The sequence below is a fragment of the Mastomys coucha genome, unplaced genomic scaffold, assembly GCF_008632895.1.
Source record: "Mastomys coucha isolate ucsf_1 unplaced genomic scaffold, UCSF_Mcou_1 pScaffold7, whole genome shotgun sequence".
In the NCBI taxonomy this organism is placed as follows: Eukaryota; Metazoa; Chordata; class Mammalia; order Rodentia; family Muridae; genus Mastomys; species Mastomys coucha.
This window is the reverse complement of record NW_022196913.1, coordinates 18,878,168-18,899,956: the sequence shown is the minus strand read 5'-3', so window position 1 is coordinate 18,899,956 and position 21,789 is coordinate 18,878,168. Positions and strand designations below refer to the sequence as shown.

General features: G+C 38.4%; 1 protein-coding gene, 1 non-coding gene and 1 pseudogene across 6 annotated transcripts in view; 2 read left to right on the top strand and 1 right to left on the bottom strand.

Annotated features, from left to right (window-relative positions):
• The window catches only part of Hecw1 (HECT, C2 and WW domain containing E3 ubiquitin protein ligase 1), a 361,630-nt gene that overhangs the window by 44,278 nt on the left and 295,563 nt on the right, over positions 1-21,789 (top strand). The gene's annotated exons all lie outside the window — the stretch shown is intronic.
• Positions 2,503-3,266, bottom strand: LOC116082757 (annotated as a pseudogene).
• LOC116082881 lies at positions 3,468-3,601 on the top strand. The gene has a single exon (XR_004115501.1). It is a non-coding gene; the product is annotated as a small nucleolar RNA SNORA70 (small nucleolar RNA).

Here is a 21,789-nt window from a genome sequence, read left to right as displayed (position 1 = left end):
CAGTTGAAAGATGTTCTATTTATAAATAGGGCAATATGTCATTAGAAGCCAATTTAATAATAAATCAATTTGGCTGAATACTAGTATTAGGTTCTTCCTTAGGGCCTATGACCTAATCACAAGGTTCTTTTTTTTAAAAAAAATATTTTCAGTTTTCTTTATTGATAATATAATTGAGATATTTATTTTATAGATTTAAATTAGCTTAAGATTGAATGGAATAATTAGCTACAGTGTGGTCCAGAAATTAAAATATACAAAAGACCTTTATAAACAGACTTATCCCAACTCCTGGTACATTTACAAATCACTAGATACATTTTTAAAGTAAAGATTATAAAAATAAAACTAATTCATCCAATGTTTACCAATATATGACAAGAAATCTTTACATACATGAAAAATGCAGAAATAACATTTGAAGCTTAATTTTAATGTCTTGAAAATCACATCAATTCTATACAAATCACTACATCTAGAGACAGCTTACTGCTTCTACTCCATGTGTCATGCTTACAACAAAAGAGAAAATTGTTCTAAACACAGTGACCAGAATTCTTATATTCGAAACAACCTCTTTAAAATGTAACAATTGAAACATGTTTTATATTTATGCTTAGAACTATAACACAGTAAACTTATATTACATGGAAGTTACATGGAAGAACTTATATCTTGACATAATACCTTGGAAATATTGCTTCATCTAAATTGATGGTCCATTTAAATTTTCTAGTACATACCAAGTTATTTGAAACAAGCATGTACAATGCTACTCTCCTTTTAAGGGCAAAGATATTTAATTTTTATTATCACTGCCTTTGAGAAATGCAGTGGTTTTTTTTTTTAAAACTCATGAAAATCAAAGTACATGAATATAGCATTTGAACAAGACCTGAGACCTTCTTCATTTGTTGAATATCTCCTTTAAAATACAACACTAATTTTATTGAGAATGAAAGACAGTTGGGGATGTATTTCAGCATACACCTGGCTTTCTGATGGGATCTCATCATGCCTGGCATGTACAGGGTCCTGGATTCAATCCCCAAAGAGAGGAAAGAAAGAAAGAAGGAAAGAAAGAAAGAAAGAAAGAAAGAAAGACAGATAGGAAGAAAGAAAGAAAGAAAGAAAGAAAGAAAGAAAGAAAGAAAGGAAAAGAGAAAGAAAGAGAAATAAATAAATAAATAAATAAAGACAGATAGGAAGAAAGAAAGAAAGAAAGAAAGAAAGAAAGAAAGGAAGGAAGGAAGGAAGGAAGGAAGGAAGGAAAAGAGAAATAAAGAGAAAGAAAGAAAGAAAGAAAGAAAGAAAGAAAGAAAGGCAGGAAGAAGGAAAGAAAGAAAGAAAGAAAGAAAGAAAGAAAGAAAGAGAAAAAAAGGAAAGGAAGAAAGAAAGAAAGAAAGAAAGGAAGGAAGGAAGGAAGAAAGAAAGAAGGAAGGAAAGAAAGAGAAAGCAAGAAGGGAAGGAAGAAAAAAATATATAGAAAGAAAGAAAGAAAGAAAGAAAGAAAAAAGGGGAGGAAGAAAGGAAGGAAGGAAAAAGGTGCTTTTCAAACAAATGGAGGGAAAGGTGTCTTTATCAACTGGAGCAGAATTATGAGAAGAAGCATAATAAGAACACTATTTTGTTGCTGCCTCTGTTTCACAGACATTAAATATTCATTTCTCATTCTGCTACGATGAAAGGACCTTAGCTCATTTTCGTAACATTACACAAGGTTAGAAGGCTGGAGATGTAGTTCAGAGGTAGAGCGTTTATCTACCAAGATAGGCAAGAGAGACCCTGAGTTTACTCCCCAGAACAAACTAAGACAGGGCAGAGTGGGAGGGGAAAATAATGAGTGGGGTTAGCAGGCTGGGGGTGTAGGCCATTGGCATTGTGCAAATATGCAATCATCATGCATGAATGTGATTTCCCAACACCATCATAAAAAGGGAAAGGTCAGTGTCATAGCTTATGGCCTAGTGGGTACAACATGTGCTTGGCATGCAAAGGCCCTGGGTTTGATTCCAACCCCTCCCCACACCTCAGTAACAACAATGAAAATGGAAAGTTTGGAATGCTATGGTAGGACTAATGGCAGTCTCTTGAACTCAAATGTGAACTTTCTTTTCCTTCCAAATAACCAAACAGGTAGCCACAGTCTGCCCAAGATGGCTCTTCAGGGTTCTAAGGTATAATGTTTGCTATTAAGAAGTATGTTAGAGCAGGCGTGGTGGGTCACGCCTGGAATCTCAGTACTTGGGAGGCAGAGGACCACAAAGAGAAGGTCTCTCCACTGTGAGTTCCAAGCTGGCCAGGGTAACATATGGAGATCTCATCAAAAAGAAAAAATGAATCATGCTAAGCATTTTTGATCTATGATTTAAAAACTGAAAGAAATCAAGTATTAAAATACCAGTGGTTCCTGTGTCAGGGCAAATGTCCCTTTCAAGTAATGTTTCCCTCACAATTAAGGTATCATACATATATACATATATATGCATACACACATCATTATGAGAATTTACTGAGGAAAATAACTACAAATTATTATTTTTTCTTTTAGTTAAGGTGAAAAAATTGCTTCATAATTTCATACGTTGTGAAAGCTACAGCTTGAGAAGGAATGTAGCAGATGTAGTTCAGAGATAAACCACGATACAATTCTCTCCAATTCCCATGGTGTCCATAGACGTACTTCATGGTATCCCGCATGGTAAGGCACTTCGCAAACTCAGTTAGGACTGCCCCTAAATGCATTCTCTGACGGGTCACATCAAATGGGTAGAATATCGTCTGTGCTATTGCTCCAACAACACAAAGGAGGTTTATGTGAGTTTTCAAAACTAAGACATTGGGGTTATCGGATGAAGGTTGACCAAGCTGGGTGGGAACATAGGAAAGCCCAACTCTCTTCAAGGTACCAAAGGTAAAAAAGGAAACACCTTATGGAGCCATTCCTAATATAGTAGGCATCAGATCTCTGTAGAATCCAAGGAAACCAACTTCCTTGGCATAGATTGTCTTGAAGGCATGGATAATCTCTGAATAGGTATGTTCTCCTTTTACTTGGAAGGCCAGGTGTACCCTGACCTCATCGAGAGGGTAAGTGCGATAACGGCTGTCATGGTCATCTTACTTGCCATGGATCCAGCCATTAATCTGTGCACATGACCAGAAACTCCCAGCTTTGTAGTAATGAATGTTTTATAATGCTCAAAGGCCATGAACTGGATTGCACTGTAGGGAAAGATCCGAAGCATCATTGCACTGTTTCCTTTATATAATCCGAGGTAGCCTTCTTTTTGGGGGAACAAAACGCAGTGCAGAAAATACCCTTAAATATTCAAAGTGGTGGTTGTGAGCATGTAATAAAGCCTTTACATGATCCGCAGGAGCAACTGCGGTTTTGGTACAGCATCCAGCAATACCTATAAGCCCAGGACTAGACTGTGGAGGCAGAAATGGGAGCATCAGGAATTTAGAATCAGGCTCAGCCAATCAGGTTCCTTCTTCATGGGGATCTGGTGATGCAATGGCTGCAAGAACAAAATCCTTGGCAGTGTATGCAACCTGTTGTGTGCCTGGGTCCCCCTTAGAGACCTTCAAAACAGTTTTGGGATGGATATTGGTGTCTATGATCTCAATGCTGACCCCAAACTCTTGCCAAGAAGGAATGCAGCTGGTAGAAGTCTCGGTGTGAGGTAAGGTTTCTGCTCCCCGCCCACCAGGACCGCCATCTGGACCCCAGCCCTATGTCCTGAGCCTCCGCTGCCAATGTATATGGGTGTAGTCTCATAGACTGAGCCTTTTAACTGATCAAAAAGTGGTTGGTTCTGGTCATAACATTTGTACCATGATTGTACCAGTAAGCCTATCTTGTTGGGCTGGTTGGAGCTTTGCAAGGTTCTCATCTGGATGAGATTGAGGCCTACTTTTCTCCTCTGAAATATAAAACATTATATTTTAGAAACACTAACTACCCAAATGAATATTCTTCTACATAATTCTTTTCAATAGAGACATTAGCAGGATATCTTCTACTCGTCTCTCCAAAGCTATTCCAAACCTTTGTCTAGGCTACCGAGGTTAATTTCCTTGTTTTGATTTATCCATGAAACAGCATGCACTAGCAACTCTGGGAGGAAAGTGAGGCATTTTGTACTATGACTCTGTGAACTCACTGGGGCCTTCATGGAGTCCCACTGAGCCTCTCTCTGGGTCCCAGGGAGCTGTGCTTTCTCAGGGAATGCTGACATGACCCCACTTTCACTAGCTTCCAAACCACGTACTATTATTTGTAGTTTTAATTGCTCTGGCAAATAGTTCCTTGAAAAGTACTTCAAAATACTCAATATAAGTGTCTCATCTAGTCCTTTCTGAGTCTCTTGACTTTCACGCCAATCAAGAGGTTCTTAAAAATACAGTGAACAGCACAAGAATTGCCTAGAACGTTTGTTAAAATACAGACTTCTGGGAATTGCCCTCCAGAGATTCTGGTTCTCTATCTTGGAAGGACCATAGATTTTATTCTTTAACAAGTTTCCAGATGGTGCTGGAGCTGTGGTTATAAGATCCAGACTTTGAGAGTCACTACTCTAAACATCCATTCATTATTAGAATCTGATATCCACACAACGAACCATTTTTACCTCATGCTAGTAATCCTGACAGTTCTATCACCATACCTGTATTAGTCAGGGTTCTTTAGAGTCACAGAAGTTATGGTAGTCTTTATGTAGTAAAGGAATTTATTGCAGACTTACAGTCTGTAGTCCAACTCCCAACAATGGTCGGCAGCAGCTGTGAATGGAAGTCCGAGGATCCAGCAGTTGCTCAGTCCCACAAGGCAAGCAGAATGAAAAAGAGCAAGCTTTCCTTCTTCCTTATATAGGTCTCCAGCAAAAGGTGTGGCCCAGGTTAAAGGTGTGGTAACACCTTTAACCCCAGGTGACCCTGCTTGAACTCATAGATCTTTCTATCTTAATCCTCTGGGATTCATAGCCACTATACCTCAAGATCTCCATGCCAAGGTTCGGGTCGGAAACTTGTATCTCTCAGCCTCCAGATTAGGGCCAGGTAAGCCTTCTAATTCTGGATTGTAGTTCATTTCAGATATAGTCAAGTTGACAACCAGGAATAGCCACTACAATACCTAAAACTTTACACATAGAAGCATTAGTTTCATGTAGACCATTTCCTGTTTTTCTAAGTAGAACATGGGTACGTGACTATTTAAAGGTCCTGGTCTTTATTGCTAAATTACTCATCAGAAAGTTTGCATGAATTTAGAGTTCTAACCAACTGATGAAGAAGTCTACAGAATAGAGAAAAAATGGTGACAACTATAGATCTCACAGAGGATTAGTGTCTAGAATGTTCAAAAAGCTAAACCAAACCAAAACAAATCAAAACAAAACAAACAAAACAAAAAGCAAACCCAAAACTCAAAGTACAAAGGGAGAAAAACCAATTTAAATGTGTTCTACTGAACTGAACAAAGGGTTCTCTGAAGAAAGAGTACAAATAGCTAAGACTTTTTTAATGTTCACCATTCTTAGCATCAGGGAAATATAAATTAAAACTACTTTGAGATTTTTTTTTACCTTACCCCAATCAGAATGCTAAGATCAAGAACACAAAAGGCAACAGATACTAGAAAGGATGTAGGGAGAGCAGATTGGTATAGCCACTGTAAAAATTGGTGTGTCCAGGTGCTAATACTCCTCAAGCATTAGAAATGGATCTACCATATGACCCAAGACACTATAGAGATACCTGCTCATCAGTGTTCATATATATATACTCTGTTCACAATAGCTAGAACATGAAACAGCATAGATGTCTATTATCGAATGGTGAAAAATAAAAATGTGGTATTATATACAATAGAATTTTATCAATCTGTAAAGAAATATGAAATTATGAAATTTGTAGACAAATTAATGGATCTGGAAAACATGCTGAGTGAGGTAACCTAGTCCCCCAAAAGGTAAACATTTTACATTCTCATTCATGTGTGGATCTTAGCACTGAATCTTTATGTTTGTGTATTTAACTTGGAGCACCTGTAAAATCCCAGAAACTAGAACAGAACCATTGGTGGGGATAGGAAAGAAATATCTTAAGGGGCATGTAGAACGGTAGAACATAGCAGATACAGGAGGGAAAGGAGGAATAATATGAAAGGAGGTTTAAGTAGGGAGAAGGCTAGGAAGTTAGGGTGGTGAAGAGGTGGATGTGAGTATCACAATCCCTAAGGATATCTTAAAAGGTCATATGGAAATGTATTATTTTGTAAGACTTATACATTATACAAATACACATATATTTATATTTAATTGGAGTTAGTTTACATGGTATTCAATGGTCCTCTTACACTGTCTAGTTGCCAAGTTAAAACCTCAATGTCAGGTTTGGGATGATTCCCTCAAGTTGTTGGTTATAAATATCCCTGAGATTTCCTGAACAGTACAGGTCATTGCCATTGTTCTTGATTCCTGAAATAACTTGATGATAAGACTCTACTACTAAGTAAATCACACACTTCAGTTACAAGACGTGGAGAAATCAGTTTCATAGTTGAAAGGTGCTATGTAGGTTGTGAGGGAGCCCAGACACAAACCTTTTTATCTACAGTAATGACCAGCCTGGCAAGACAGACCCTTGAATACAATAGTGGCATGAATATTGCTGGAGTGTCCAACTACTTTCTAGTTGGATTTAAGTCTTACTTAGAGGAAACACACATGTGTCGCACTATAATTATGCCCCAAAACTCTGTATGGGGATCTCACAGGCTCCGAGGGTTAACTTAATACTATACTCTGCTAAATTGATATAGAATAAAATTGTCCTAAAAATTCATATTTTTCTACCCACAGATTAGTTCAACCCTAAGACCTCATCAGAGAAGGTTTTTTATGTAGTGGACAGTGGTTAAGGCAGAAACGCAACTGGCTTAAGTGCAGAAAGTGTATTAGGAGAGTGCTCAGCCACAAACGAGGCATCTTTAACTCTCACCCACTCAGGGACAATCATGGAAGGAGGGTATAGAAATATTTTTAAGAGTCAGAAGGCTGGGAGGAATGGAGCAAACAGTGTCATCTGGACATAAGAGGATCTCCACACTCATGAACTCATATTAGTTGCAGTTGCCTACACATGACCTGTACAAGACAAAGCTAGTCAACATTCTAACATGAAGGAAAAGTACCTCATGGGACTTTATTCCTAACTGAGGTGTTATTGACAGTTGATTTCTGAAACATGGAGAGTCCATTTTCCTTAAGGATATGGCTCCTGGAAGGTTGCCCACACTCCAGTGGATGGCCTAACACCCATTAATGTAGAGCAGCACAAACTAGAGTTGGGTTATGTCTTAGGGTTTTACTGCTGTGAACAGACACCATGACCAAGGCAAGTCTTATAAAGGACAGCATTTAATTGGGGATGGCTTACAGGTTCAGAGGTTTAGTCCAGTATCATTAAGGCAGGAACATGCAGAATCCAGGCAGACATGATGCAGGAGGAGCTAAGAATTCTACATCTTTATCTGAAGGCTGCTAGAAGAATACTGGCTTCCAGGCTGCTAGGATGAGAGTCTTAAAGCCCACACCCACAGTGACACACCTACTCCAACAGGGCCACACCTTCTAATAGTGCCACTTCCTAGGCAAGCATATACAACCCATCACTGGTTATTAAAAAAATATAAAAGACATGATGTTGGGAGTGGTGTAGGGATCAATCTAGAAGAATGATTCTCAAAATGTGGGTCACGACCCATTTTGGAGTTAAATGATCCTTGCACAGGGGTTGCTTAAGACCACTGGAAAGGACAGACATTTACATTACAACTTCTAACAGTAGCAAAATTACAATTATGAAGTAGCAATGAAAAGAATTTGTAGTTGGGTGTCACCATAACGTGAGGATCTGTATTAAGGGTCATAGCATTAGGAAGGTTGAGAAACTGATCTTGGAGGAATGGAAAATGAATATGGTCAAAATACATGGGATAAAATCCTCAAAATTTAGTAAAAATATTAGATTAAAAAATCCAAATGGATTACAGATTTAAATTTTAGACCTGAAGTTCCAAAACTTCTAGAAAAATTATAGGGAGTATACTTCAGGGTATATGCTCAGATAAGGACTTTGTGAGGAGGCATCCAATCGCCCAGGAAATAGAACTCAATAATCAACAATGGGATTTCATGAGATCAAAAGAAACAAAACAAAACAACCTTCTCTACCATAGAGTTCTCCTACATATGAAAGACAGTATTTCCTTATATCTTTGCAAATACAGCATTTTATTATTTACTAAAATTCTTGCCAAATGGTAAGTGAGAAAATTAAGCAATACTCTACAACATATTTTGGTAAGTAGTGCAGTTAATGAATTTCATATCTGTTCTCATCCTGTATTTCTGTATTTGTAGTTAGTATCTTAATGATGACTGACATTTTGCTATGAATCTCTACTTGCCATTTGCTTTAAAGTTTAAAATATTCTTTGTAAGACTACAAAGAGATAACTCAGTAGGTAAAGGTGCTTGCTACCAAGTCATACCACACATATATATTGCATTCAATTCCTGGGAGATACATAATAATCAACTCCTGAAAGTTGCCCAGTAAACTCTGCACATACACCATTGTAAGCACATGTCTTTGTATGTATGCATTTGCATACATATACACATACTAGACAAAGATGATACATGACAGACAGATAATTATAATTTTAAAGAAACTCTGTTTATAACGGATACCAATGTTTGCTATTTATACATGCACAAATGTATTTCTCTAAATTTTATTTGCCTTTGGATTTTATTTTTCATAGGAAAACTTTTTTTTCATTCTTGGGTCAGAGCTCTGAATCCTTACTCTGGTATTAGGTTTTTAATCTTATGATTCGGAAAGTGAAAGTTGTCCTCACTGTGACTAAGCTATGACCATTCTTCAAAGGAGAGCCTTAGGGAGGAATGATTTATTTCAGCTCTCCAAATAAGAGGACATAGTGCATTAGTTATTATGGTCATCGCATGGTAGTAAAGAAGATTGTGTTTGTAACAATGGGGTACAAATGGCCATCTTTCCAAAAGCAATCTACAGATTCAATGCAATTCCCATCACAATTCCAACTCAATTCTTCAGAGATAGAAAGAGAAATTCTCAACTTCATCTGGAATAACAAAAAGCCAAGGATATGGAAAACCATTCTCAGCAATAAGAGAACTTCTGGGGGAGTCACCATCTCTGACCTCAAGCTGTACTACAGAGCAATAGTGATAAAAACTACATGGTATTAGTACAGTGACAGGCAGATAGATCAATGGAATAGAATTGAAGACCCAGAAATGAACCCACACATATGTGGTCATTTGATCTTTGACAAAGAAACCAAAACCATCCAGTGGAAAAAAGATAACATTTTCTCTTTCCCTTTCTTTCTTCCTTTCTTCCTTCCTTCCTTCCTTCCTTCCTTTCTTTGTTTTTGCTACTTTCTTTTCTTTTATGGGATATTTTCTTTATTTACATTTCAAATGTTATCCCCTTTCCCAATTTTCCCCCAGAAGCCCCCTGGTCTGGTTGGTTGATACTATTGTTCTTCCTATGGGGTTGCAAACCCCTTCAGCTCCTTCAGTCCTTTCTCTAACTCCTCCGTTGGGGACCCCATGCTCAGTTCAGTGGTTGGCTGTGAACATCCATCCCTGTCTTTGTCAGGCTCTGGCAGAGCCTCACAGGAGACAGCTATATTAGGCTCCTGTCAGCAAGCTTTTCTTGGCATCTGCAATAGTGCTGGGTTTGGTGAATATATGGTATGGATCTCCAGGTGTGGCAGTTTCTGGATGGCAGTGAGAGAGGGGGAACTGAGGATAGCTACTAGAAAGTCCCAGATGCCAGGGACCCAAGAGGTTTGGAGGACCCAACAGGGATGACATTAGCCAAAATACCCAACAAAAGGGAAAGAGACTCTGTAGACCATTTCTAGTGAATAGGCGCAGCCCCTAGATGAGGAATGGGACCACCCACCCATCTCGAAAATATTAATCCATAATTGCTCCTGTCAAAATGAAATGCTGGGACAAAGAGTAGAACAGAGACTGGAGGAAAGGCCATCCAGTGACTGCCCCACCTAGGGATCTATCCCATCTATAGACACCAAACCCAGACACTTGCTGATGCCAAGGAGTGCTTGCTGAAAGGAGGCTGGTATAGCTATTCCCTGAGAAGTTCTGCTAGAGCCTGACCAATACAGATATAGATATAGGAAGCCAACCATCAGACTGAGCTCAGAAACCCCCAATGGAGGAGTTAGGGGAAGGATTGAAGGTGCCAAAGGGGTTTGCAACCCCATAGGAAGAACAAGAATATCAACCAACCAGACCTCCCAGAGCTCCCGGGGACTAAACCACCAACCAAAGAGTACACATGGAGGGACACATGGCTCCAGCCACATATGTAGCTGAGGATTTTCTTATCTGGCACCAATGGGAGGGGAGCCCCTTGGTCCTGTGGAGGCTTGATGCCCCAGTGTAGGGGAATGATAGAGCAGTGAGGTGGGAGAAGGTGGGTGGGTGGGAGAGCACCCTCATAAAGGCAGGAAGAGGGGTTAGGGAGTTTGTAGAAATTGGGAAGGGGGATAACATTTGAAATGTAAATAAATAAAATAACCAATAAAAGAAAAGAAAAATGGGTGGCTAGCTACTTTACACTGACAAATCTGGAGGTAGTGACCACGAGCTGGGAATGACTGAGCTACTATCCACAAATTCTTCCCTGTAGAGTAACCCAATTTCTTTAGGTAGGATACAACCTCCCAAAACAGCACATAATCTGAAGCCCAAGTGTTCCAACATAAGAGACTGTAAGTGAATATTTAACATTCAAACCATAATAGAAGAGTTTCATCTACCTTGTGTATCTACAGATTCTACTGTCTTTGAATCAACCAACCATGAATTTAAAATATTCAAAAATGAAAATAGTAAACCCAGTGAGATTTTATAGTTTTTATTATGATCATTCTCTAAACAAAACAGAATGGTAACTATTCAAATAGGATTTACATTGTTATTAAACCATTTAGAGATGCTATGTCCAGGAAGGGTACACAAATGATGTATGCAAATCCTGTTTTTACAGTATGGAAACACAATTTTACAGAATTAAATGCAATATTTAAGCATTTTATTTATCCAATGCATCTAGAAATCAGCAACCCTCATTTGCTGAAGGACAACTATAGTATGTTTCCTGGCACTATTTGCTGAATAATTCATTGATCCTGCATTGGCTTAAGAATTCCATTTTTGTCAGTTCCATGTTTTACACGTTTGTTTCAGGGATATTTATGGCTTTTGTTCTTTATTGGTCTATTTAACTCCACGCTAGAACCGCAGTGTTTACTGTCATCAGTTAATATACCTCTAATGAATCTCATTTTTCTTTTCCTCCCAAATTCTTTTTTTTTTAAGATTTATTTATTTTATGTGTATGAGTGCTGTGTGCCCTGTGGCAAGGATAGACATGTTGCTGATTCCTTCCCTTGCCAGGGGTCAGTAGCGTAGGCACTACCCTTGATGTACTGGGAGCACACAGAGTCCAAGTGGAGTAGACTTGACTGAACTGTTCATGCTACACCTAAAAAGGGCAGTGTCAAGTGCACAGCTGGACCAGATTTGTATATTATTCTGAGCACTGTCTCGTTACTTTACAGGTCCTTACAGCTTGAGCTCAGCTGTTAGAGAGTACATTAAGAGTGGAAGGCTGTGATTAAAAGCAGAATCATTCAGTCTTTGGCTCTAGTTGGGGAATTTGCCCTTGTCTTTATTTATAACTGCTCAATAGCTTCAGAACCTTTGAACTTTTGGAGAAATACCAGAGGGTACACTTCCTTAAAGTTTAGTTTCAAGGACTTAGTCAATTAATAGAGAAAAAAGGGAAATAACTAAGATGTATTATCACTTTTACTAGACTTCATCAATGCATTTTTAAAATTTTGTAGGGTGTTTGTACATATAACCTTCTTCCTTCTCATCTGTAACTTGTTTTACACAAGCTGGAGGTTCTCAAAATACATTGGGCCTAGCATTTCATGTGTGAGTTATGTTAAAGTATAAATATATATGCATAATGGTCTTGAAAAATTAGGGAAAAATTAATTGAGAAGTGGCCTTCTGTGTGTGTGTGTGTGAATACTATCAAGGTTATTAAAGATAACTCAATCTGTAATGATATAAAATATGTTAACTTCAGATTGCTTTGAGAATAGTAGAATGTTTTTCATATTCTTTCTGAATTTGAAAAGAACATAGCTATCTTACATAGAGATTTCTTTTTAATTTCTCTGAGGCTTTTTGTCTAGAGATAGTCATCATGAACCTACTCTAATCATTTGATTTTTTTATAATCACTTCCTCACTAGTCAATAATATCAGCAGTCATGAAATCATGTTGATCATGTTATATGAGCTCAATATTGAGACAAATACAACAAAATTAATAATTCCTTTATATTACCACATCATATTAGTTGTCTGCAGGTGTTGAGTTTCTGTGTCAAACCAGACTTATAAGAGGTTTTTCTTTGGAATTCCGTATCCATGCATCTAGATCAGTGGTTCTCAAGGGAGAGGTTCACAAATCCCTTGGTGGGCAAATGAGCCTTTAACAGTGGTCACCTAACACCATTAGAAAACACAGATATGTGCATTCTGATTCATAACAGTAACAAAATTATAGTCATGAAGTAGCAACAAAAATTTTATGGTTGAGGGTTGCTACAAAATGAGAAACTATTTTAAAGGGTCACGACATTAGGAAGGTTGAGAACCATTGCTCTTGATCATCAGTCAACCAATGTTCATGAGCAGCCACATGGCTCAAGCAAGTGAGAGTACTTGTTCTCAAGGAGGCTCACAAATGCAGTCAAAAAATCTTTTCAGGCTGGTAAAGAAGCTTGACAAAGAATGAACCAGAATCTGTCTGTTGTGTAACAGTATCTATTATCTACAAGTGCAGAGCAGGGATGGATGGGGGAAGACTGACCCCTGGCCAGCTCTCACACAATTGATATTTTAGAAAGGATGAGAATTAGTCACATTAGAAGTAAAAGTTTTGGGCTGGAGATATGGCTCATTGGTTAAGAGCACTGGCTGCACTTCCAGAGGTCCCGGGTTCAATTCCCAGCATTCCTCTGGCAGCTGACACTCAGCTGTAACTGTAATCTCATAGGATCTAATGCCCTCTTCTGGTATGTAGACATACATGCAGAGGGAAGCATATATATATATATATATATATATATATATATATATATATATATATAATAAATTAATAAATCTTTTAAAAAGACGAGTAAAAGCCCCCTGCTTTGCTTTACATGTTTGTGTGTCTTCCAGAAGGTTGGATCTAGGACTGAGGATGTGGGAGACAATGAACATGATGCAAAGCAATCAGCTCACCAGTGTTGGCAAGGATCAAAGTGATTGTCATGGAGACTCCGTTCTCTCTTGAGTATGGATATAAAAGTGGGAGACTACAGGTCTTTGGCCTCTGTCTGTCTTTAACCTATACTGGGATCTTTTTCCTCTTCCATAAACCCCCACTGTGGTACTATCTACCATGAAGTCTCTACAGAGCAAAACCTTTACTGGTGCCATGTTCTCACACCTTCAGAATTATGACTTAATTAAGTTTCTTTCTTTATGTACTATTTGTGTACAATCTAGCTTCAGGTATTCCTTTGCAGAATCAAAAAAAAAAATGAACAAATACATTACTCTTCATAAGAGGAATGCTTTGATCATTCTTTACAACAGTCTATATTACACTCCAGACTATATTTGTTACTAGGAAGAAAATATAATAGGGATAATTATCCATTAAAGAGGTACAAGAAATTGAAGGGGATGACTCAAAAAGTCATTCTGTCCATCAGATACAAAGTAGTGATTGAATTCTTTCATCTACACAGTGGGAGGGGACTTTCACAGCTCTGGATAGAAGCTATGATATTTAGGGGCAAAACACGATTTTAGCTGACCAAGTGAGAGAGGTTTATATGATGAGCTCCTGGCAACGATGGAGCAGGTATAGTGGTTTGCCCTTCTGCAAGCCATTGTACAATTACTGAAGGGAGGGAGGCAAACAGGGCTTTCAATTAGTCTCCAGGGGGACCATAACAATTACTTTTGTTGACCTAAAATAACAGGAATTTATTCTTACACAGTTCTGAGTCTAAGAATGTTATATCAAAGTATATCAGGGCCATGTTTCCTCGATGGGCTGTAGTAGAGTCTTTTCTTTTTTCTTTTAATTATTTTTTTATTTATTTACATTTCAGATGTTGTCTCCCTTTCCAGTCTCCCCTCTGCAAGCCCCATCCCATCCCCCTGCCCCGTTGCCTCTATGAAGGTGCTCTTCCACCCACCCATCTTCTCCCATCTCACTGCTCAACCATTCCACAACACTGGGGCATCAAGCCTCCGCAGGGCCAAGGGGCTCTCCTCCCATTGATGCCAGATGAGGCAATCCTCTGCTACATATGTAGCTGAAGCCATAGACCCATCCATATATACTCTTTGGTAGGTGGTTTAGTCCTTGGGAGCTCTTGGGGGTCCAGTTAGCTGATATTATTGTTCTTTCTATGGGGGTGCAATCTCTTTCAGGTCTTCCAATCCTTCCCCTAACTCTTCCATTGGCGACCCTTGGCTCAGTCCAATGGTTGGCCGTGAGTATCTGCATCTGTATTAGTCAGAGGACACCTATGCCAGGCTCCTGTCTGCAAGTACTTCATGCCATCAGCAATAGGGTTGGGGTTTGGTGTCTGCAGATAGGATGGATCCCAAGGTGGGATGGTCTCTAGATGGCCTTTCCTTAGGTTTCTGCTCTATGTTTTGTCCCTGCATTTTCTTTAGGCAGGAACAATTCTGAGTTAAAAGTTTTGAGATGGGTGGGTGGCTCTATCCCTCATCTGGGGGCTATACCTATCTACTGGAGGTAGTCTATACTGGTTCTACCTCCTCTTTGTTGGGTATTTCAGCTAATGTCATCCACAATGAGTCCTGGGAGCCTCACTTCCCTAATGCCTGACACATTCTGGTGGTCTCCCCAACCCATGTTTCCAACCCCCCCACTCCTACATATTTCTATTCATTTTCCTACCCTCCGGCCTTCTCTCCTGTCTCTACCCATACCTCATCCTGCCCTGATATTTTTTTTCACTACTCCTCCTCTCTCCCTCCCTGATTCCTTCCTCCCTCTACCACCTGTGATTATTTTGTTCCCCCTTCTAAGTAGGATTGAAGCATCCACATTTTGGTCTTCCTTCTTGTTAAGATTCATATGGTCTGTGAGTTGTATTGTGGGTAATCTAAACATTTCGGCTAATATCCACTCATCAGTGAGTGCATAGCATGTGTGTCCTTTTGTGTCTGGGTTAACTCACTCAGGATGATATTTTCTAATTCCATTCATTTGCCTGCAAATTTCATGAAGGCATTGTTTTTAATAGCTAAATACTCTATTGTGTAAATGTTCCACCTTTTCTTTATCAATTCTTCTGTTGAGGGACGTCTAGGTTGTTTTCAGTCTCTGGCTATCATAAATAAGGCTGCTATGAACATAGTGGAGCATGTATCCTTGTTGTATGTTGGAGTATCTTTTGGGTATATGCCCAGGAGTGGTATAGCTGGGTCCTCACGTAGTACTATGTCCAATTTTCTGAGGAACTGCCAGCACCATTTATTGAAAATTCTGTCTTTTTTTCCACTGCATGGTTTGGATTCTTGTAAAAGGTCAAAGAACCATACGTGTGGGTTTAGTTATGGGTCTTCTATTCTATTCTATTCCATTGATCTACCTGCTGTTTCAAACCATACAGTTTTTATCACTATTACTCTGTAGTAGAGCTTGAAGTCAAGGATGGTGATTCCCTCAGAAGTTCTCTTATTCTTCAGAGTGGTTTTCTATATCTTGAATTTTTTTGTTATTCCAGATGAATTTGAAAGTTGCTCTTTCTATCTCTGAAGAATTGAGTTAGAATTTTGATGGGGATTGCACTAAATCTGTAGATTGCTTTTAGTAAGATGGACATTTTTACTATGTTAATCCTGCTGATCCATGAGCATGGGAGATCTTTCCATCTTCTGAGATCTTCAATTTCTTTTTTCAGAGACATAAAGTTCTTGTCATACATAACTTTTTTGTCTTAAAATCATACAGAAATCACTTGCTTGATTAGAGTTATGCCAAGATATTTTGTATTATTTGTGACTATTGTGAAGGGTGTTATTTCCCTAATTTCTTTCTCAGCCTGTTTATGCTTTGAGTAGAGGAAGGATACTGATTTGTTTGAGTTAATTTTATATCCACCTACTTTGCTGAAGTTGTTTATCAGTTGTAGGAGTTCTCTGGTGGAGTTTTGGGGGTCACTTAAGTATACTCTCATATCATCAGCAAATAGTGATAATTTGACTTCTTCTTTTCCAATTTGTATCCCTTTGATCTCCTTTTGTTGTCTAATTTCTTTGGCTAGGACCTTGAATACTATATTGAATAGGTAGGGAGATATGGGCAGCCTTGTCTAATTCCTAATTTTAGTGGGATTGCTTCAAATTTCTCTCCATTTAGTTTGATGTTGGCTACTTGTTTGTTGTATATTGCTTTTACTCTGTTTCAGTATGGGCCTTGAATTCCTGACCTTTCCAAGAGCTTTACCATGAAGGGGTGTTGATTTTCTCAAAGAACCAGCTCCTGGTTTTGTTGATTCTTTGTATAGTTCTCTTTGTTTCTACTTGGTTGATTTCAGACTTGAGTTTGATTATTTCCTGCTGTCTTCTCTTGGGTGTATTTGCTTCTTTTTGTTCTAGAGCTTGTAAATGTGATGTTAAGCTGCTGGTGTATGCTCTCTTCAGTTTCTTTATGAAGGCACTCAGAGCTATGAGTTTTCTTTTTTGCACTGCTTTCATTGTGCCCCATAAGTTAGGGTATGTTGTGCCTTCATTAAATTCTAAAACATCTTTAATTATTTCTCTAATTCTTCCTTGGCCATGTTTTTCTTGAGTAGTGAGTTGTCAAATTTCAATGAGTATATCAGCTTTCTGTTGTTTTTGTTGTTACTGAAGACCAGCCTTAGTCTGTGGTTGTCTGATAGAATGCATGGGATTAATTCTATCATTTTTTATCAGTTGAGGCTTGTTTTGTGTCTGATTATGTGGACAGTTTGGGAGAAGATACCATGAGGTGCTGAGAAGAAGGTATATTCTTTTGCTTTAGGGTGAAATTTCTGTAGATAGCTGTTAAATCCATTTGCTTCCTAAGTTCTGATGGTTGCACTGTGTCTCTGTTTAGTTTCTGTTTCTGTGATTTGTCCATTGGTGAGAGGGGTTATTGAAGTCTCCCACTATTGTGTGAGGTTCAATGTGTGCTTTGAGCTTTAGAAATGTTTCTTTTACAAATGTGGTTGCCCTTGCATTTGGGGCATAGATGTTTAGAATTGAGCATTCATCTTGGCAGATTTTTTCTTTGATGTGTACAAAGTGTCCTTGCACATCTCTTTTGATAACTTTTGATTGAAAAGTTCATTTTATTGGATTGATTGCTACTCCAGCTTGTTTCTTAAGATCATTTGCTTGAAAGATTTTTTTCCAGTCTTTTACTCTGAAATAGTGTCTGTTTTTGTCACTGAGGTTTGTTTACTGTATGCAGCAAAATGCTGGATCCTGCTTGCATATCCAGTCTGCTAGCCTATGTCTTTTTATTGAGGAATTGTGTCCAATGATGTTGAAAGATATTAAAGACTAGTGATTGTTGCTTCTTCTTATTTTTGTTATTAGAGGTGGAATTATATTTGCATGTCTTCTTTTGGAATTGTTGTGAGAAGAATAACTTCTTGTTTTTTCTTAGGTGTAGTTTCCCTTCTATTAGAGTTTTCCATCTATTATCCTTTGTAAGGCTGGACTTATGGAAAGATATTGTTTAAATTTGGTTTTGTCATGGAATATCTTGGTTTCTTCATTTATGGTAATTGGGAAATTACTGGGCATAGTAGCCTGGGCTGGCATTTGTGTTCTCTTAGTGTGTGTATGACTTCTGCCCAAGATATTCTGGCTTTTAGAGTCTGTCAAGAACTTTGGTGTAATTCTGATAGGTCTGTCTTTATATGTTACTTGACCTTTTCCCCTTGCTGCTTTTAATATTCTTTCTTTGTTTTGTGTATTTGGTGTTTTGAGTATTGTGTCATGGGAGGAACTTCTTTTCTGGCCCAATCTATTTGGAGTTCTGTAGGCTTCTTGTACATTTATGGGCATCTCTTTCTTTAGGTTAGAGAAGTTTTCTTCTGCGATTTTGTTGGAGATATTTATTGACCCTTTGAATTAGGATTCTTCATTCTCTTTTATACCTATTATCCTTAGATTTGGTCTTTTCATTGTGTTTCAAATTTCTTGGCCATTCTGTGTTAGAAACTTTTTGCACTTTGTGTTTTCTGTGACTGTTGTATCAATGTCTTTTATGGTATCTTCTATGCCTGAGATTCTCTCTTCTATTTCTTGTATTCTGTTGGTGATGCTTACATCTGTGACTCCTGATATCTTTCCTAGGTTTTCCCATGGTTGTCTTCTTTTGTGATTTCTTTATTGCTTCTACTTCCATTATTAGATCCTGGACAGTTTTCTTCACCTGTTTGATTGTGTTTTTCTGTATATCTTTAAGGGATTTTTGTGTTTCCTCTTTAAGGGCTTATACCTGTTTACCTGTGTTCTCTTTTATTTCTTTAAGAAATTTATGTCCTCCTTAAGGTCCTCTATTATCTTCATGAGATGGGATTTTAGATCAGAATCTTGCTTTTCAGGTGTGCTAGGATATCCAAGGCTTTCTGTGGTGGAAGAATTGGGTTCTGATGTTGCCAAGTGGCAATGGTTTCTGTTGATTATGTTCTTATGCTTTGGCTCCCACCATCTGGTTCTCTAGTGTTAACTGGCCTTGCTGTCATTGACTGGAGTCTGTCTCTTATGTGAGCCTGGTTACGTTGGACCTCCTTGGGTCAGGCTGTTTCTGGGTGTGGGAGGGTGTCTGTAGAGCCTGATCTGTGAGCCTGGGGTGTCAGAACTTCTGGGGGTCAAGCTGTTTGAAGGTTTGGGCTGAGTGGGGGGAGGGGCTGGAGCACAGCATCTGTTCCTAGGCACAGATTCAAACTGGAAGAAAAAAAGAGTGTCTTTTCTATCTTTAAGTTTTACATTTCTTGGTTTGTGATACCAAAAGTATTTTCTGCACACACCTTTTCAGAAGCTTCTTTTTGTATGTGTCTATGTCCTCTCCTTGTATTCTTGGGAACACATGTCTCTGGACATGAGGTCCACGTGGAATTTGGGATGATTTAGTGATGGTTTAAATCCTGCAAGTAATCAACCCTTGCAAAGACCCTATTCCATATAAACTTACATTTTCTGGGATCCAGTGGATATGAGTCTGTGGATCACTGTTTAATCCACAATGAATGTGGTAAGATTGGATTATGTTTAGAAGAACCTCAGAACATTACAGTGAAATCACCAAGAAGAGGGAAAGAGTGCATGGGATAAAGCAGTTTGGGTCAGATTTCAGAAAATGTGTGCTTGAGAAAATACGAGATAGAAAATACAAAAATTAGTCAAGACTCTAACAGGAAATCCTGTCAGGAAATTTGCATTTTGAATATCTAGAATTTTATTTTAATCATTTAGGACGCTGTTCAAATACTACCCTCTCTCCTGAAATGGCTAGCAACTGAGTCTCATCTTCTCAAAGGTTTAATCAGTTTTCAGAGGTAGGTGGGATTCTGATCCGTCTATCCCTGTATTAAAGATGAAGCAAAGGCATGAGTTGGTTGCATGATTTGCCAGTAAATACTTATCTGATCTAAGATTTGCTTCCAAAAACTCTGTGTATCCCTAAATTCTACATATCATATGTACCTTCCTACTCTTACAAGTAAAATTGCTCTTCCTTTCTTTGAACACCAATACATGCAATCTGTACAACTCTTTTGTGCTTTGTAAATTTCTAACTAGTTTGCTTTTAAAGTGATTTATATTCATAGTTTGAAAATTGGATGATAACATACCAGAATGATAAGATAAAATGATTAAGTAGGGCATATAGTTTATGTTCATCATTATTAGTTACAGAGGGATATACCAAGCTGATGATAAAATCAAAATAATTGCTTCTGGGAAATAAAGGAGTGGTTTCTAGGAGGACTTTATTTTTTTCCATGACACTGAAGTTGTTATTCTAAAAGAATGTGCTCATACATTACTTGCATTTAATATTAATGAGAAAAAATCCCATCCTCTCCTTGAGTCTATTATTAGGAATTATAAGAAATCATATGCTTCTTATTGTTACATGTGTGGCTGTAAAAAGAGTACTTTAATTACCAGTTCTGTTGTCCTCCTTCTACTGCATTTAATGATTAATTAGATGGGATACAGAAATGAAGGAAATACCAGTACTTAGGTGGAATATGGAGACTAGAGCAGTGCTTCTCTCAAGTGGGAGGGGAGGTGAGACTCTTCTTTATTGTGTAAGCCAAACTGTACCCTTTGTCCGTTCAGCAGCACCCCAACCTAAGACTAATGGGTTTGGTGGCACCTACCTCCTTCCCAAGGAGTGATAACCAAGAATGTTTCTAGACATTGTCAGACTCCCTTGGAGGATATACCTTCCCCTCCTCTGGAAACCACTGGTCTAGGCAAAATCAGAGGAAAAATTGAAGCATTGTAACTCCACAAGCCCACTCCAGTGAAAGGAAAAAGAATGGACTCAATTAACACATATGCAATTTTCTTTTATTCAAAATGACCACAGCTATACATTCTTGGATGAAATAAGATTTTATTACTTTTTATTTTTAGTATAGAATAGAGTTATGCAGGGCATGGGGAGGGGAGTTGAGAGGGTAATAGAGGCAGAGAAAGGCAGAGAGAGAGAGAGAGAGAGAGAGAGAGAGAGAGAGAGAGAGAGAGAGAGAGAAGTAGAGGCTGCCCATGAGCCTGTGGAGAGAGGGGAGGGAATGGGGAGGGAGTGGGAGCAGGAAGGCAGCAAGAGCAAGTGTGAGCAGAGAGTGCAAATAGCCCCTTTTATAGTGAGTCAGGCTTACCTAGCTGTTGCCAGGTAACTGTGGGGCGGAGCTTAGATAGAATGCTAACATTCCTTTGTTTTGGTTTAATTAAAAAAGAAAAATTGGAAAGAGGTAATCCTGCTGGCTTTGGGGTGAAGTGTCTCTGGGAAACCTAAGAAAATGGGTAATGGGGATGTTGGTCTAGCTTTAAAAGAGCTGGCTGTTTCCTTGCTGTTCAGGGTCTATGGAACTGTCTGTAGATAGATCAGAAGGAATAAGTCCAGTAGAGGTATCTGTATCTGTGAGAGAAGGTTGGAGCCTCTGTAGGTTGTTTCTCCGGAGCTGTGCTAGATGTGGTAAGCCTCTGGACTTGACAAGATGCTGAAACACACATACATATATTAAAGGTAGAGAATAAGATTAAGTGCATTTGGGAGAAAGAATTTTTTTTCTTAGATGTACATTTAAAACCCAGAGGAATCCCACCCTCTGGAATAGGTAATAAGTGGAAACTGTAAGCTATTGATTAGCAAATGTACTTATCCGGATGGAGCCTATTTGGTCCATGAGAGGTAGATCTGAGTGGGTTTCCTGTAGCTTTTAAGTTTATAAAAGAGATAACAACATGAGTTAATAACATGAACATTCTTTAAGATGAGGTTTTTGTGTCTTTGTTTTTGTTT